Here is a 17,945-nt window from a genome sequence, read left to right as displayed (position 1 = left end):
GTTCAGTTCCATTGGGATCTTAATCAATAGTCTGATTTTCACATAGGCACTGGGGAAAGGTAGTCAAAAATTTGTATTTTAAAGCATAAAAGGAGAAAGCGAAAGTAAATTTTATGCAAAAGAAGTACAAAGCAGAAACTTGAGGTTTTTTAAACCAAGTTATAGTTTTGTGAGGTGCACATCTTCCCCCTGAGGGCATATAAGTTTCTTTTCGTTTTTGTTGATTTGACCAAAGCAAGATGAAGAACAACTGTCCTAAAAGAAAAAACAAACAAACAAAAGAACAACTGCTTTATCCAGCAGCACAAGCTCTGGAAGAAGGGGGAGACATGGAAGAAGGGCAAGTTTTGGCAACGCACAGATCTCTACACCGCTTAACACCTCATTAAAATGAGTATCTCTTGGTGTTAGGAACTTTTCCAGACAAATGGGGAGTTTCCTTTGGCCTCCTATGTCTTCTTAGAAGCTGGTAGTTTTCCTGTGATTTTTTTTTTTTTTTTTTCAGGGTTTTCGCTGTCTTTGGAATGAATTTCCAACAGCGAAGCATCTGCTAAGGGAAAAGTGTTTCTTGATGTTCCCCTGAATCAGATAGCAAATGGTTACATACAGACAGTAGCTCTGTCCTCAGTTTAGAACAGTGGGTTTTGAAGGGTTTGAGGAAGGTTTGGGAATTAAGTAACTCACTCTGCGCTTGGCTTCCCTCCCCGCAACTCCTCTGGAACTTTGTTCAAAGTGGTCCAGAGAAGTTAATTAGCTTCTCTTGGCTACAGTAGGTTGTACTGTACACCCATTTCAAGAATGCACAAAGCTAAGAGGCTTGGTGATTATGTACATATGTGAACTTGAGGCCCTTAAAGGTGTGGTGTTGGTGTGGGCGGTGGTAGTCCCTGAACTGCGGAGGAGAGACGAGTTTAAAGTTACACTTTCACAGAGTGGGAGGCAAAATTCCAGCCTTGTGTTCTTCATGTCAGTCCTCAACGCTCCCTTCCTTTAAACCTGCAGGGGGCGCCCTATCTGCTCACATTGGTGGTAGGCCTTTGGAGGGAGAAAGGAGCGTGACACACCAAGAGAAATTATCATGTATACTCGATTTGTGATTCAGATACTTTATGACTTTTTTCTATTTAAAGAGGCAAAAAGAATGGCTGAAAGTTGATTTTAAATATATCACACTACAGTCACCCATATATGAAATGAAATTTGTTGTATTCATAAATTTGCTACAGGTGGTATGCAGTATATTGGATTGATTCTGAAATCAAATGAAAACTTTCTGAAAAACAGCTAATAAACTTAAAACGTTTTAAAAATTTAAATTCAATTTAATGAACATATAGTGTATCATATAGTATTGCTAGTGTATTATTACTAGAGGTAGAATTTAGTGATTCATCATTTGCATATAACACCCAGTGTTTATTACATCACTTTTTTGTGTTTGTTTTTTTTTTTTAAGATTTTTATTTATTTGTTAGAGAGAGAGAGAGATACAGAGCGCAAGCACAGGCAGACAGAGTGCCAGGCTGGAGGCAGGGGGAGAAGCAGGCTCCCTGCTGAGCAAGGAGCCCGATGTGGGACTCGATCCCAGGACGCTGGGATCATGACCTGAGCCGAAGGCAGCTGCTTAACCAACTGAGCCACGCAGGCGTCCCAATCACTTTTTTGTGTTTTAACATGAAAAAGAGTTTTGTAATTTACTTGATAATTTTTTAAAAACCTTTTTTGAAACCAATATGCAAAAACTAAATTAGTAAAGTATGTTTGCTATGAACCAGCTCATTGGAATTAGAGTATTTCCTTAAACACTAATAATACTGATACGACATGATTTAGAGTAGCTATTATTCTCATATATGATTATTGTATCTACTGTGGAAACAATTGATTCCCTCAAATCCCTTTCTGTCTGTCTGTCTCTCTCTATCCATCTGTTCAAATCTTTAAAGATATTTTTAACTCTTACAGTCGTTTTTCTAGTACTAATGTTATCCAGAGTGATAGCTTTTACCTAAGCTGATGAAGAGAAATTTGACTGAGAAACCTGAAACCACTGGGGTTCTAGTCTCAACTTTTCAGTGACCTTGAAGAAGACAAGCAACATCAGTGTGCTTCAGATTTCTTTAAGCATAGTGCTGCTAATAGTATCTTTCAGAATGTGATTAATATTGCCAGCTTTTACTAGAATAATTGGGGAATTTGATTAATAGGAACATAAGAGCTTTCTGAGGGAAGAGACTCATTTTGTGCTCCCAGAAGCCTCCGGTATGAGGGCAGAGGTTACACTGGGCACATGTAAGTGATACTGAAGACTCCTCTGGGGCTGTCCTTCCACCGCCCTTCTCCAGGTCTTGGAGATGTTTGAACACCTGATTAATTTTGATTTTTCCTCTAAGAGCTGACAATATTAGCCTGGCCAGTTGAACACAGCTCTCCAAATTTCCCTTTCCAAGTTGCTCTTATAATAATTGCCCATATAAATGTCACTGTAACTCTTTTGAGTCACTTCTCAGAGTCCATGGAAGGGATGTGGAAGAAGGAACAGGGCTTATGTGAGTGATTAGGGAAGACTGAGTTGTTACGCTGTCTTTTGTTCGGATTTGGCAAATACTGGTAGCTTATCAGTAAATATATTATATCTAGCAGCATCCTAGTTGTCCCATGAGATTCTAAAAAGCTTTAAGACATTGCTTGGTCCCTGTGTTTTCCTCTAGGATTTTGATTGTTTCCTGTCTTATATTTAGGTCTTTCATCCATTTTGACTTTATTTTTGGTCTAAAAAAGTGGTCCATTTTCATTCTTTTTTGTGTTGTTGTCCAGTTTTTCCAACACAATTTATTGAAGAGACTGGAGATTCCACTGGATATTCTTCCCTGCTTTGTCAAAGATTAGTTGACCATATAGTTGTGGGTCCATTTCTGGGTTTTCTATTCTGTTCCCTTAATCTATGCTATAGCAACTTCTTTACTAGACACATCTCCAGAGTCAAGGGACTATTAGGACTTTATCAAAGTAAAATGCTTCTTCACAGAGAAGGAAATATTCAACAAAACTAAAAGACAACTTTATAATGGGAGAAGATATTTGCAAGTGACACATCCAATAAAGGGTTAGTACCCCAAATATGTAAAGAACTTATCAAATTCAACACCCCCCAAAATAATCCAGTTAAGAAACGGGCAGAAGTCATGAACAGACATTTTTCTCAAGAAGACATTCAGATGGCTAACAGACATATGAAAGATGCTCAGCATTACTCATCATTAGGGAAATACACATCAAAACGAGGAGAGACCACTGCATACCTGTCAGAATGGCTACAATTAACAATAGTGCCGGTAAGGATACAAAGGAGGAGGAACCCTCTTACACTGTTGGTGGGAATGCAAACTGGTGGTTCCTCGAGAAGTTAAAAATATAACTACCCTATGATCCAGCAGTTGCGTTACTAGGTATTTATTTATTTATTTATTTATTTATTATTTTTTAATCTTTTTTTTTTTAAAAGATTTTTATTTATTTGACAGATCACAAGTAGGCAGAGGGGCAGGCAGAAAGAGAGAGAGAGAGAGCAGAGGAGGCAGGCTCCCTGCCGAGCAGAGAGCCCGATGTGAGGCTCCGATCCCAGGACCCTGGGATCATGACCTGAGCCGAAGGCAGAGGCTTTAACCACTGAGCCACCCAGGCGCCCCACGTTACTAGGTATTTACCCACAAAAATACTGATTCAGAGGGACACATGCACCCTGATGTATATATTAGCATTATCAGTAGTAGCCATACTGTGGAAAGAGCCCAAATGTCCATTGGCTGATGAATGAATGAAGAAGAGGTGGTGTAGAGATACATAATGGAATATTACCCAGCCATCAAAAAGAAAGAAATCTTGCCATTTGCAATGATGTGGATGGAGCTAGACTATATTATGCTAAGTAAATAAGTCAGAGAAAGCCACATGCTGTATGATTTCACTTATATGTGGAATTTAAGAAACAAAACAGATGAACATAGGGGAAGAGAAACAAAGGCAAGGGAGAGGGAAGCAAACCATAGAGAACAATCTCAGGGTCAATGGAAGGAAGTGGGTGGAGGAATAGGCTAGATGGGTGATGGGCATTAAGGAGGGCATATGTGATGAGCACCTGGTATTGTGTGTAAGTGATGAGTCACTAAATTTTACACCTGAAACCAATTTTACCATATATGTTAACTAACTAGAATTTAACTAAAAACTTGAAAGAAGGAAAAAGCCATGGCTTGTTTTCCATAAGCTTTTACAGCTATGTGGACCAATAAGGCTAACCCGCAAGACATTATATTAATTGTTAACATAATACACGCATGCATATAAAGGGTATGGGGTCCCCCGTACTAAACTCCTTTCTAAGCTTTACATCATTTCGTGCTCACCAATCCTGTGAGGGAGGCTTCACTTTGCAGATGCTGAAACTGAACCCTTGACATTGAAGGCTTCCTACTGTCAGGCAGTAAATGGAAAAGTGAAGGTAGCACATCTGTCTGTGTGGCTAAGACTTATTATTCTCTTTCCATTAGTAAGAAAATTATTAATAATTTCTTAGGAGTAAAACTGAGATGCGGCACGCAGAGAAGATCCACAATGTGGGTTTTACCAAGTCGAGGAACAATCTTTTAATCTTTTAAATCTTTTCAGTGAAGATACAACGGAATTCCAGAGGAGACTACTGACAACTCAAGAATCCCACTAATGGCAAAGGGTTTTTTTCCCAAGGTAACTTAATTTTCAGAATATTGGAAACATTCATATGTTCTTGGGAAGGAATCTCCAACATCAGTTACCAGTTCTTTAGCTTTTCAGGTCACCACAACAGAGAGTAGCAAGTTTCAACGTGAGTCCCCAAACATTTACATATTCAGAATGGAAAGTTGTAGGAACCATCACACACAGCCCAGACACTTCTACAAATTCCGAATTATACCTCCCACTAGTACCATCATTTCTTTTCTAGAGAAACTGAATGAGCTCCCAGAACTGAGATGCTTCAAGACTCTTCCACAAGGGCAGACCTCCCAGGGAAGACGTGGATCAAGAGATCAGGTGAATGCACAGTGCTGGCTGGATGAAAAGAGTGCTTTGAAAACACGGATTACTCTGACTTATACTTCACAGTGATACTATAGGGCACAACTACAGGCAAGAAGTTGCTTGATGTGGGACCTGAAGACATTGACCGGACTTCCCCTCTGTGGCCCCTGGGGGAACAGTGAACAAACGTTCTCTCTCTCTGGGACCACAGTGGGTTCCCTACTTACAGAAAAACCCAGAGAGAGGTTCTACATCTCTAGAGTAAGGATAATTATACTCTTGATTGTTGTTACTGTTAATTGTAATTTATGTTTAAAGCACTTCATGGTTCACAATAAATAGTGACTAATTATGAGAAAACATTTCTTACAAGTAATTTAAAATGTATTGGAAATTTACCAGGTGTTCATAGCTGTAGAAATACATCTCATGTAACCTGACCTTGAGAATCTTTAACTCTGACAGGTTAAATGCTCTAGGTTCAGCAATATGATGTCTTCTGAGGCCAGGAATGCCTTGGAGTGCTGGTGCATTGACATATCACATGCTGATTTTTCTACACTGTACACATTTTCAGCTATAGAACAGGACTTGATCTGTGTAATGTTTGTTTTTTCTTCATAGTCTTGGATTTGAATAATTTGTACCCCTGAGGCAGTTCATGCCACTCTGATTGTTCCATAATTAGGGTTTGCTGTCAAGGGTTAGACAGCACATTTTGTGCCATAACATCCTGGCACAAGAACTATACTCCCATAGTAACTCCAACTGAAATGCAGTAATTAACTGCTTAATAATTGTTTTGGAAAAACATATCATAATTCTTTATTTAAGAAATGAGCATTCTATTAAAATACTGCAGTTATAAGAAAAATGAAACATTTACGGAAAATTATACAGGGAGGCACACATGCTCAAAATGCACTACTATTACAAATTATACCTTAATGAATTGCTATTTCATACAGTTTAATTTTCTCCAGTTTACTCCCTGGTTTAGAAGCATCAGTTCACCTTGACTTTCCATATTTCTGGTCAAATTCTTCTGCATGCCCAGATAATATCTCAGTGTTCCAGATCCTTCCATTCCTGGAGGAAAACATGAGAATTTCCTGATTATAGGTTATTCATAGAAAGATTTCTATTTTTCATTTAGGTTCCTTGTTCAGAACTCCTTCTCACCTTGCCAAGTCACATAGCAAAAAGAGAAAAATAATTTCACCACATAAGGCCAATTTTTCCATTGTATGCATGACCTCTGGCTGGTTTTCTTTTCTACTATTTTACTCTCTCTTATTTTTTTCCCCTCATTTCTGTTCTTTTTTATTCCCTCAGGTAAGAATGATTTGGCCCTCACACACAAGAACTTTAAGCCTATTTGAATCAAAACTTGTCATTCAAACAGGTGCAAATCTCTCTGTTCTAAATGGACCATTATTTTTTCTCAAGTTATCAATTGTAAAACTTGATTTACATAGACTGTAACAAAAATAATAATCTTTCAACCGCATGGAGTTTTTTTTTTTTAATAAGAAAACCCAATTATCAATGTAAATAATGCTAATCCTAGGTGAAGAATTCAAATGAAGCCTATCTTTGGCTTAGGGAACAAAATTTTATGATTGGAGAGGCATCACTCTGGGAGTGAAGGATCTTAAGGCCAAAGGGGAGAGAGCACATGGACGGGAATTTTTTGGTGCTTGAACCCTTTGAGAACAGGTCTATGTAATATGAAACTCAGCTTGTGATTTATTTATTATTTTTTCTCTTTTAATAAGAATTCTGAAGCATAACTACAGCAAATGGTGGTAAGTATCAGTCACATGGCTACCTAATGCTTAGTTACAGGATGACTATACGAACTGGACAGGATATGCAAAAGGAATTATGGAAGGAAAGAGCAACAGATAAGGGCTGGATTTAGTCTTGAGTGGAGCAGACCAAGTCTGTGATCCAACCATCATATGACACACTTAGTCAGAAAACTAACTTATACACTGGGTGTTACATGTAAATAATGAATCTTGGAACACAACATGAAAAACTAATGACGTACTGTATGGTGACTAATAAAATAAAAATTTAAAAAAATCCATGATATATTAAAAAAAACTAACTTACAAATCATAATTCAGTCAGCAAATATATTGTTATTATAATGTCTTTTATTGTTTTGTCTTTTTTAAAAAAAGATTTTATTTATTTGTTTGACAGAGAGAGACACAGCGAGAGAGGGAACACTAACAGGGGGAGTGGGAGTGGGAGAAGCTGGCTTCCTGCTGAGCAGGGGAATCTGATCCTGGGCTGAATCCCAGGACCCTGGGATCATGATCTGAGTCTAAGGCAGACTCATAACGACTGAGCCACCCAGGCATCCTGTTTTTCTTTTCTAAGGTAAGTCATTCTTCATGCTTTCTGAAGTCATACATCTTGTTGGAAAAATCTCTAATATTTACAAAGTGATTAGAAGGGACCTTGGTTCAGTTACTTAATCCCTCTAACCATCTGCTTTCTTGCCTAAAAAATAGGAAAAACCATACTTAATTCTAACCCTAACCCTAACCCTGACCTTATCCCATTTAGGAGGTATTATTCGTAATGACCTTATATACCCCCGAATTCTTCTGTGTTGTACTTTATTTCATAGTGAGTAGGGGTATAAGAGGATCGCTCCAAAACTCGGTTATTGACCAGGAATATCACACTTAACTCTCTGCCTGCACACAACACGTATTCAGAAATGTTTGTCCATTAAAAAAATAAATTTTATCCATTTGTTGGATAAAAGTAACATCTAAGAATGCTTTGATATTTTCAGCTATGCCCGGTAGTATTATCTTTATTTATGACCAACTGTGAGATCATTTAATCAGTACACTGACTGAATAATGAATGTTCATAGTGTGTAAGTAGAACTTCTTAGTGTTCATTTAATACTTATATGCTTAGATATTATCTTTTCAACTTCTACTTTTCACTGAATGTCATAAGGCCAGTCTCAGTTTGCCAAGGAGAAAGCCATTTAAATAGGCAGACAAAAGATCTGGTTACCCTAGCAACTGGAACCTCTGCCATCACAGCTCTCTTCAGTTCAGCTTACACATCTGTGCATTTTTCTTCTTTTATTTTTTAAGTGGGAATGCAGTTTTAGAATAATGGCTGCCAAAAATGGATAATAGCGCAAATCAGAAGGCCATTTACATAAGTAATTGGGATGTTCTTACATTTTCGATTCCATGTTCTCAAATAGTTGCTTTGAATACTTAATGGTTAAATAGCACTTATCTTTAATTATTTTTAGTAACTTTGTGAATTAAAAAAATAAAACCCTTGCATTTCTGGAATTTGGTTAATTAGAAAGATAGCATTACTTTTCTGATCAATAAAACAACTATTATCACTGTGTTTGAAATACATAATTGTGTGCATACGGATACATGTACAGTCTTCACATCCCATTTGAAATATTCATTAACAATGTTGGCATTTTAAAATGCCCTGTGTTTGGGCAATAACTGTTAGAGGCTAGCCCAGGCGATGGTGCGATTCTCTGCTAATATCCAAGATATCTGCGATGTCTGTCTTTACAGGCTGTATCAAGACTTATAGACCAAATTAAAAAAAACAGTCTGAGCTTATATACTGAATATAATTACTAAGAGTTAGTGCTTGGATAGACACTTCGCTTTGGGTGAGCCAACTAAATACTGAAGTTCTGGTCTAATCCTTCTGGTGATGTGTTTAATGAGGCACAAAGGAAATGACAGAGCTCTTAAAGGTGGTTTTCAGCAACTGTCATCCTCATCGCTGCGAATGCCTGTTATCCTTTGTTTATAACCGCATTGCCAGGTCTTGAGACCCAGATCCAGCGTGCTGGGTGAGAGAAAGAGCCACCATGCTATCATCATATCATGGGTGTTGGTTGGCTGAATTTATTAAATAAAAGTAAGCTATCCTGAGGAATTCAGCCTGTGAACATCCAGGAGTCAAAAGTCTGCACTTTAAGCAAGTGCATTTTCAAAATCTAAGACTTCAGTAAATGGTGCTGAATCTGGAAGCTTACATCCCACATAGATAGCATGAGATCAGGAAAACCAGATGCCCAGTGTCAGAATTTTTTCTCAGCCACAGTAGTTTTTTTTTTTTTTTTAAGATTTTATCTATTCATCCGACAGAGAGAGATCACCAGCAGGCAGTGAGGCAGGCAGAGAGAGAGGAAGGGAAGCAGGCTCCCTGCTGAGCAGAGAGCCCAATGCGGAACTCGATCCCAGGACCCTGAGACCATGACCCGAGCCAAAGGCAGTGGCCTAACCCACTGAGCCACCCAGGTGCCCCACAGTAGTTTTTTAAAGAGAATCTAAGAGCAATATTGGAGTCAGCTGTATGTCCTTAATTGTTTGTTGTGCTTGGATCTTTGCAAACAGTGCTTTCAGTTATTTTCCACCTGTTATTTGTCACCTCACAGAGTCTTGAAGAGAAGATCTTTCAGTTATTCAGCTATAGATTGAATGGACACAAGAAGAGGCAAATAATTAGGAACTGCAGGCCTCAGAATTGATAGATAATTAGTTGTTTCTTAATCTGGCATCACTAACTGGGCTTTTTTTCTTTTTCTGGGTGTTTTGACACAAAATATGTTACAAATAAATACTGTGGTTTTCAAGAGATTGAGCTGGAATGAAGGCATTAATATATGTAGTTAAGGCAGGGATCTGAGCCAAATTTCTGAGCAGTGGGAAGCCCTATTCTTCTGCACTTCTCTAAAATCTGTTTGTGTTACATGAATAGCAGTGTTCCAAGGACTGTGTGACTGATTTGGGGCAAAGAAATGAACTGAATTGAAATAGCGTAACTTAAAAAGATGAGTAGGTTTTTAGTTGATGATTTTACAACATTTAGAGTCACACAACATGGTCAGGTTCACCGTCTTTACTAAAAGAATTGTCTTTCTCGTTAATGAAGCAGCTAGATCTTGAGTTTTCTCTTCTCAGATGAATGAGAACAAAAGTGTCGTAAACCTTCCTAAGTCATATCTAAATGCGATGAGTGTCCGTGATACATAAGTGCGTTGTGTCTATAACATCACTTTCACAAATGTACATGACTGTGTTAGCCTGATCCTAAGTCTGACTTAAAATATTTCTGTTCCAGTGGCGCCTGGGTGGCTCAGTGGGTTAAGCCTCTACCAATGGCTCAGGATCTTAGGGTCCTGGGATCAAGCCCTGCATCAGGCTCTCTGCTCAGCGGGGACCCTGACCCTCACACCCCACCCCTGCTTGTCTCTCTGCCTACTTGCAATCTCTCTCTCTCTATCAAATAAATAAATAAAGTCTTTTAAAAAATTTCTGTTCCAAATCCCAGGAGGATTAGAAGTTTCTGATGGTCTTATTTTCATTACTGTTACTAGACTCTAAAGTTGAAGCAACAGTTTGCCATAAAAATCCATGCAGACCCAACCTTGAAGTTGAGTTTCATATGTATATCTTAAATTTTCCCTTAATTGTCTAGAATATGTTACAGCTCTAGAAGGGGACATTTAAACAACTTTTGTACTGATTCATTTGCTTGCGTTTGGTGGTTCCTTGGGATGTCATAAGCCTTGACTATGTCTCTTTGTAGGTCTCTGTCTTTGCCAGGTTGTCATAGTCTCCCTGATTTAGCCTTCATAACCCTTCTCTGCCCAGTGAGTTTCTGCTCAGGTTTCAAGTCATAGCTCAAATGTCACATGTTCTTTGTGTTTCCCTTGATTTCATCAACTTGGTTATTCCATCATTTATATTCCCTTATCATCTGCGTTCTAGCACTCTGTAGGCACTATGCGTCACTCATTTGTAAGCTCCTTGAAGACAATGACCAGAGACGACACCCCTAACGTGTAGCTCAGTTCTGGACACAGGAGTTCAGTGTTAGGTTATAGGCTAAGTTGAGCCCCTCAGAAACTTGTATGTTGAAGCCCTAACTCCTAGTACCTCAGGAAGTGACTGTATTTGGAGATAAGGTCATTAGAGAGATAATTAAAATTAAGTAATGTCCTTGGGAAGAACCCTAATGCAGTGTGATTAGTGTTCTGATAAGAAGAGACTAAGACACAGAAACAGCACAGAAGGTGGATTATGTGAAGACCTAGGGAGTAGTAGCCATCTCTAAGCCAAGGAGAGAGACCTGAAAATGAAGCCAGCACTGCTGCTGTTGGTGTGCTTATGTTCAGGAGGGTAAAGGCCTAACTTACAAGTTTCACTGCCAGCTGGTTTTAGGGGAAATTCGGCTACTAATTGTTTGGTATTTATTTTGGTAATTTTTTGCCCTGCACTTTATTGTAATTTTTAATGCTTATCAAACTGTATCTCTCTTTTTTCTTTTTTTTTTGAATTTATTTATTTTCAGAAAAACAGTATTCATTATTTTTTCACCACACCCAGTGCTCCATGCAATCCGTGCCCTCTATAATACCCACCACCTGGTACCCCAACCTCCCACCCCCCCAGCCACTTCAAACCCCTCAGATTGTTTCTCAGAGTCCATAGTCTCTCGTGATTCACCTCCCCTTCCAATTTCCCCCAACTCCCTTCTCCTCTCTATCTCCCCTTGTCCTCCATGATATTTGTTATGCTCCACAAATAAGTGAAACCATATGATAATTGACTCTCTCTGCTTGACTTATTTCACTCAGCATAATCTCTTCCGGTCCCGTCCATGTTGCTACAAAAGTTGGGTATTCATCCTTTCTGATGGAGGCATCATACTCCATAGTGTATACGGACCACATCTTCCTTATCCATTCGTCCATTGAAGGGCATCTTGGTTCTTTCCATAGTTTGGCGAACGTGGCCATTGCTGCTATAAACATTGGGGTACAGATGGCCCCAAATTGTATCTCTGAGTTGTTAAATTCTTCCCTGCCCTAAGCATTTTTCCTCTCTCTATATAGTGAATACACACACACACACACACACACACATATACACACATATATGTATATAATTAAAATATAGTATTATTCTTAACTTTCTGCTTATTATAACTTTTTGATAAGCATGGAGGCCATGTCCACATAAGGTGATTGTTTTAAAATTAATATTAAATTGTCTGTCTCCAAATACCATTAATAGACTTAAAAATTCAATCTTTGTGTCTCATCATGTGAACCCTTTGCCAGATTTTTCCTTCTGCTCAGTTTCGAATGCTCAGTGACAATAGCATTTTCAGGAATGGTGTCACAATTGTCTTCCTGCTATTAAATGTACAGTACACAACAAGGACTACATTCTTCCAATGTGCTCTCCAGAAAGCAGCTTTGAGCATGGCACATCAAAAGCAAAATGAGCTTGGCAATCTTAAAGCAACATCTGTTCAGGGACTTTTTCCCCCTACACCATGAGGGGAAAAAAAAAGAGAGAAGTAAATGTATACTACCTGGCACATTAAAGAAAATCAAAAAAAGGTGTTGTGTGAAAAAGGAATAAAAGGAAACCCAACAGAAAAAAATACATGAAATTATATACTGCCCCGAAGACAAATTCACATTCTGTATCTGTTCTGCCTGTGGAGTAGCTTATACAGTTGGCAACAGAAATATCGGCTGAATCACAGTACTTTTCTTGTGTTTTCCTGTCCTCAGTAAGCATCAATTACCATTGGGCAAATGATTTTCTCCCAATACATCTGAGCAGTCATATATTTTCATTATTCTGCATTTTGTTTCAATGGCCCAACTGTAGAGGAAATGCTGTGTGTGCCCGCTGTGATGTTCATTGCAGCGAGTGCACCTGTTAGGAGAATGTTTGTGTTTATGACGAACATTTGGCAAACATGGAGGCCATGTCCACATAAGGTGATTGTTTTTAAATTAATATTGGATCATCTGTCTTCAGATACTGTTCTCTTCAGTTTTTCACAATTCTCACCTACACACAAAGTTTAAAAATGTGAAAGGGGAAAGTGTTTTTCAAGCAACACAAACCCAGGAGGATGAATTTGAAGTGGAGTTGTCTTGCGCATGTACTGGGGGCTCCTTGCACACCCCGTCCTGATACTCAGTACTATTTCAGGTCACTCACACTGACTATTCCTGAATCTCCCTGAGACAATGGGGCTGAGCTTGCCTTACTGCTTTGTAAATGCCCTCCTCCCATTTTTCCCCCCTTCACTGTCCCTACCCCCACCGCCAGCCCCTTCTAGCCCCTTTCTCTGAAGTCAGAGGAAAAGGTGAAAAGGAAAGAGGGAGTAAATAGTGACAGTGTCTCCTTTTTAGAGCTACTGGTAGTAGAATAGAAATAAATGGATCCAAGGGCACCTGGCTGGCTCAGTCAGCAGATCATCTAACTTGATCTAGGGGTTGTAGGTTAGAGCCACTTGTTGGGTATAAGGATTACTTAAAGATAAAATATTTTAAAAAAAGAAGTAAATTGAAATGGCAGGAAGTGAACCTTAGGTCGATGTGGGGTCCATCACCTCAGTATCTACTTAACAAACCTACAGATGTTTAGTTTCTATCCTTCCATTGCTAGGCCTTTACCAAGAACTGACCGAGGGCGACACTCTCAAAGCTTGGTTTCACTTCTTATCTCTGTTCCTCTGATTTATCCACACTTCCGGAAAAAATACCTTCTTGAAATGGAGATCTCTTCCCATGCTTTCCTTGAATAAAGACGTCTGATGGCTTCCCACTTCTGTGTGAAGAAAATGAGCTTTTGAGTCAGACTTGATCCTAAAACCAATTCTGTTATTTACTGATTATGGTTCACCTCATGAAAACTGCCTCACGTTTCTGAGCATCGGTCCTTTAAACTGTAAAATGGGAAAATCATCCCTTCCTTGTGATCTGTGAAAATTACAGTAGCATATACTAGGACCTAACCTAGTGCAACAAATGTTTAGTAGCCACAACTTACGTTATCAGGGTCCTCTCATTCCTCCCGACTTCTATCTATAATCTCAATAAGCTCTCTAGTCAAACCTTCTTGAACTGTTTATGCTCATTCTTTAGGAACAAACAAATTATAACCCCCTAAAAGAATTCTTGCTGGTGTGTCTATTTTTTCTGCATTTTCTTCTCTTCTCCATCCTCCCACACCCCCTTCCTCTTATAGTCAACCCCTGGCCCCATTTTTCACTGGGAAAATAAGAAATTTCATAAGAAAAAATATGAGGACCACACTTCATTGAAAAAAAATGGAGTTCTTTTAGAATAGAACCCTTTCCTTTTCGTGCCAAAGATACAAATATAATTTCCCTTATGCACAGATTTTATAGTTACCCTCCTATTTTGTGAAATAATTGCCCCTAGCCTTGGAATACAAACTTCTCCACCTGTCCTCTTTGATTTTCCCAAAGATCATGGTGTTTTCTGGATCTTTCCCAATAATGTAAAAATATACTCTCCTACCTCCCATTAGAAGTTCGTTGACCTTATACACTCACGAGCCCTATTTCTCTGATGTAGAGGTCAAAGCAGACCTCCAGGAAGGAGTTGTCTGTGCTCAGCATTCCTCAGCCTTCACCAATCCACTTATGGTTTTCTTCTCAATCCACTCTTTTGTTTCTTTCACTTAAAATCTTTACTAAATGTGTATTACATGTCAGCCTTTGGAAACCAAGGTGAAAAGCTCTACTTCCGTCCTCTAAGATCTCTTAGTTTAGTGAGAAAGTAGACGGGACTATGTTATAATAAATATTCTATTATGTATTGAGTGGAAATGCTCACTGAATGCCAATTCATAAACTTTACCATACTTTTCACTTTTTTGGATAGAATTGATATGTAACATGGAGTAGGCATTAAGACATGTTGAGATGTAAAATAAATTGATTTGATACCCTTATACTGCAACATGATTGCCATTGTAGCATTAGCTGACACTTCTATCTGGTCACATAATTATCATTTCTTCTAGTGGTGGGAACAATTAAATCCGCTCTTAATTTGACTCTTTGGCTTTCAGTAAAACTGAGCTTTCCCAGGCCATCAAAAAAATGCCATATTGTTAAATCTAGTGGGCATTACCTCTCTTTGTGTTACCTGACTTCTCATAAGCTTTAGACGTAGCTCTTTGAAATATCTCTGTTCTGTTTCCATGACACCAAACTATCTTGAATTTTGAATATCTCGAATACCTAATCTGTGGCTCCTTTTATGACTTCTTCTGTTTTCTCCTATCTGATCATGTTGTATGCCTTTGCCACAAGGTTCCCTTCTCTATTCTTTTCTGTATGCAGGGTCCTCATCTGTTCCTGTATCTTTACATATCATATTCTCTATCACTTCCAAATGTATTTCTCCTGTCCCAGTCGAGCTCCTAATCTATCTTACATATTCATCTATCCATCTAATTGTTTCATACCCAGTTCGTCACTAAGTTCCATTATTTTCATCTTCAGAATAGAGACTTTGTTCTCTTTCCATCTCTCCCTGACTGTGCTAGTCCTTGCCTCAGTCATCTTTGCCCTTCATAACTGGTCTGCCTGGTGTTACTCATGTTCTTGCTCCTCCTGTATAATGCATTCCCTACAAAGCACAGCAGCCGATATCATATTTTCCCCCATCACCCCCCAAAGTTTCCTCCTACTCTCCTTATTTATCTTACTATGTTGTGATAAGAACACTTAACACAAGATCCTCCCCCTTAACAAAATTTTACTTATATAATGCAGTATTAACTATAGACACTGTGCTATATAGTAGATCTCTAGGACTTATTCGTCTTGCATAACTGAAACTTTGTACCCTTTAACCAATATTTGTAATATATATATTTATTTGTTTTTTTATTTGTTTTAAATGTTTATTTACTTATTTTTAGAGAGAGAGAGTGGGAGAGAGGGCAGGGGATGGGACAGTGGGAAATAATCTCAAGTAAACTGCCTGCTGAGTGGGGAGCCTGACATGGGGCTGATTCCCACGACCCTGAGATTATGACCTAAGCCAAAATGAGATGCTCAACGGACTGAGTCACCCAAGTGCCTCAGTACTTGCAATATTTTTAGAATGTAGCATTTCTAAAATATAATTTGCACTGTAGACCGTGATTTTCCTTTGCTGGAGAATATTCCATGACTCCCCTTTGTCTTCAGAATAAAACCTACTTTTTCCCCGTGGATTTAAAGTCCCTGTATGATCTGTCTTTGGCTCTCTTCCTTCTTAACCTGCTCTAGATATAGTCCTTTTGGCCTCCTTTAAGTTCCTTATACTTGCTAATCTGATTCCTCTCCCAAAGATGGTTTTGTCATGTTACTCTAATGGGGAGTGTACTGCTTTCTCTGAGAGAGAATGCTCCCTGGGCTCCTTACATTTCTGCACATCTTGTAATCACAAGCACTGCCTATCTTCTTAAGGTTGTCTGTATAGCTTGGAAGATAGAGGTACGGTCTCCCTGTCCAGCCCAGGACAGATTTGTTTACTGTCTGGTATAATAATATATGTATATTTATATAAAAAACAATATACTCTTCATTGTCCAAGGAAAGTTAGCAGCATTTTGTAAAAATTTCGGGTTCTTTGACAGCAGCCCACTGTGTGTACAGTACCCTCCTGTGCCTTCTGCATTGTTTCTGTGGAGTCTGTCAGGAGTAATAATATCCTTTGTTTCTGACCCGGGTGTCTTGGGTCGTCCGCTTCCACCCATCGAACTCTGGTTACCTTACAACCTGTTAGCTTCCGAGGCGGGTAGGAGACTCTTCACAGTTCTTGATAAGTTTTGACAAACAACTTAAAAAAATCACCCATTTTGAATTGAATATAAAAATATTCACTGCAGGGTTCATTCCAAAGACATATTTAACTTAGTTACACTATTATATGACTTGAGGTATCTCTCCAATATTCTCCTTCCTTTCTTCTTCCAAATGCACTCTTTCCAGGACTGTATGTCAACCTATATATTCATATGTTTAGGAATAGATGTCAAGGAAGACAATAACCTATTTTGCAAAATTTACTGCAGTCTATAAATTAGTGTTAACAGAGTGAAAGGTTTTTCATATACTTCTCTATTGGTTTTGCATTGGTATCTGCAGGAGGCTCTGCCCCACAGCTTATTATGTATTTAGTATGATACCAAAATAATTCATTCTGTATTTAGTGGAATCAAGTAGGTCATTTCCATGTACACATGAAAAATATATATTTCCACTCTCAAAATTAATTAATTTGAAAGTATAATCAGCTCTTATGTATATTTTTAAGGTGTGCTTTTAAAATTATGATCTGCTTTATGATAGTTTTGTCTTTTACAGGCAAATAAATTATGGTTTTCATTTTAGAGATTCAAAGAAAGCTTTTAAGTATGTCCAGGGCTAAATAAGAAGCCTGGAACAACTGAACCACAATAAACATAGCTCTCATTACTAAGTTTTCCTTTGGAATGGATTTGACACAAATATTTTAACATACATCTCTATTTTTTTTTTTCAGGCTAATGGTAACGGTTGAGTTCAAAATTTAAAAAAAGACAGATTTTTCTCATCCTGTCAGATCTAACTCAAAAGATTCTTCTTCCCTAAAACTCCCTGTCCTCCCGTAAGAACAAATGACTACTTTTTACTTGTCCAGTATCCACTAGATTTCAGTTTGCCTTTATTTAGTAAAGTATACCAACAAATAGGAGCAAGTTGAAGTGGCCTAAAGAAGACAGGTGCTTCTTTCCATGGGTAGCGTGGTTGATCTGGTAATCACCAGGACTTCAGACTGTTTACCAGTTACTGTTCTCAGTATGTGGCTTTCTTTCTCTAAGTTCCTCATGGTACACGATGATGTCTAGAACTCTGGCCATTATGTTCCCATTCTGAGCATTCAGCAGTGGGGAAAGAGCTACTTTTAACCCACTGAGCCACCCAGGCACCCCAGGAAAGAGCTACTTTTAAAGAGACTTCTTGGAATTCTCACAGAC

Source organism: Mustela lutreola, chromosome 5 (genome assembly GCF_030435805.1).
Source record: "Mustela lutreola isolate mMusLut2 chromosome 5, mMusLut2.pri, whole genome shotgun sequence".
In the NCBI taxonomy this organism is placed as follows: Eukaryota; Metazoa; Chordata; class Mammalia; order Carnivora; family Mustelidae; genus Mustela; species Mustela lutreola.
This window is presented reverse-complemented; position numbering follows the sequence as displayed.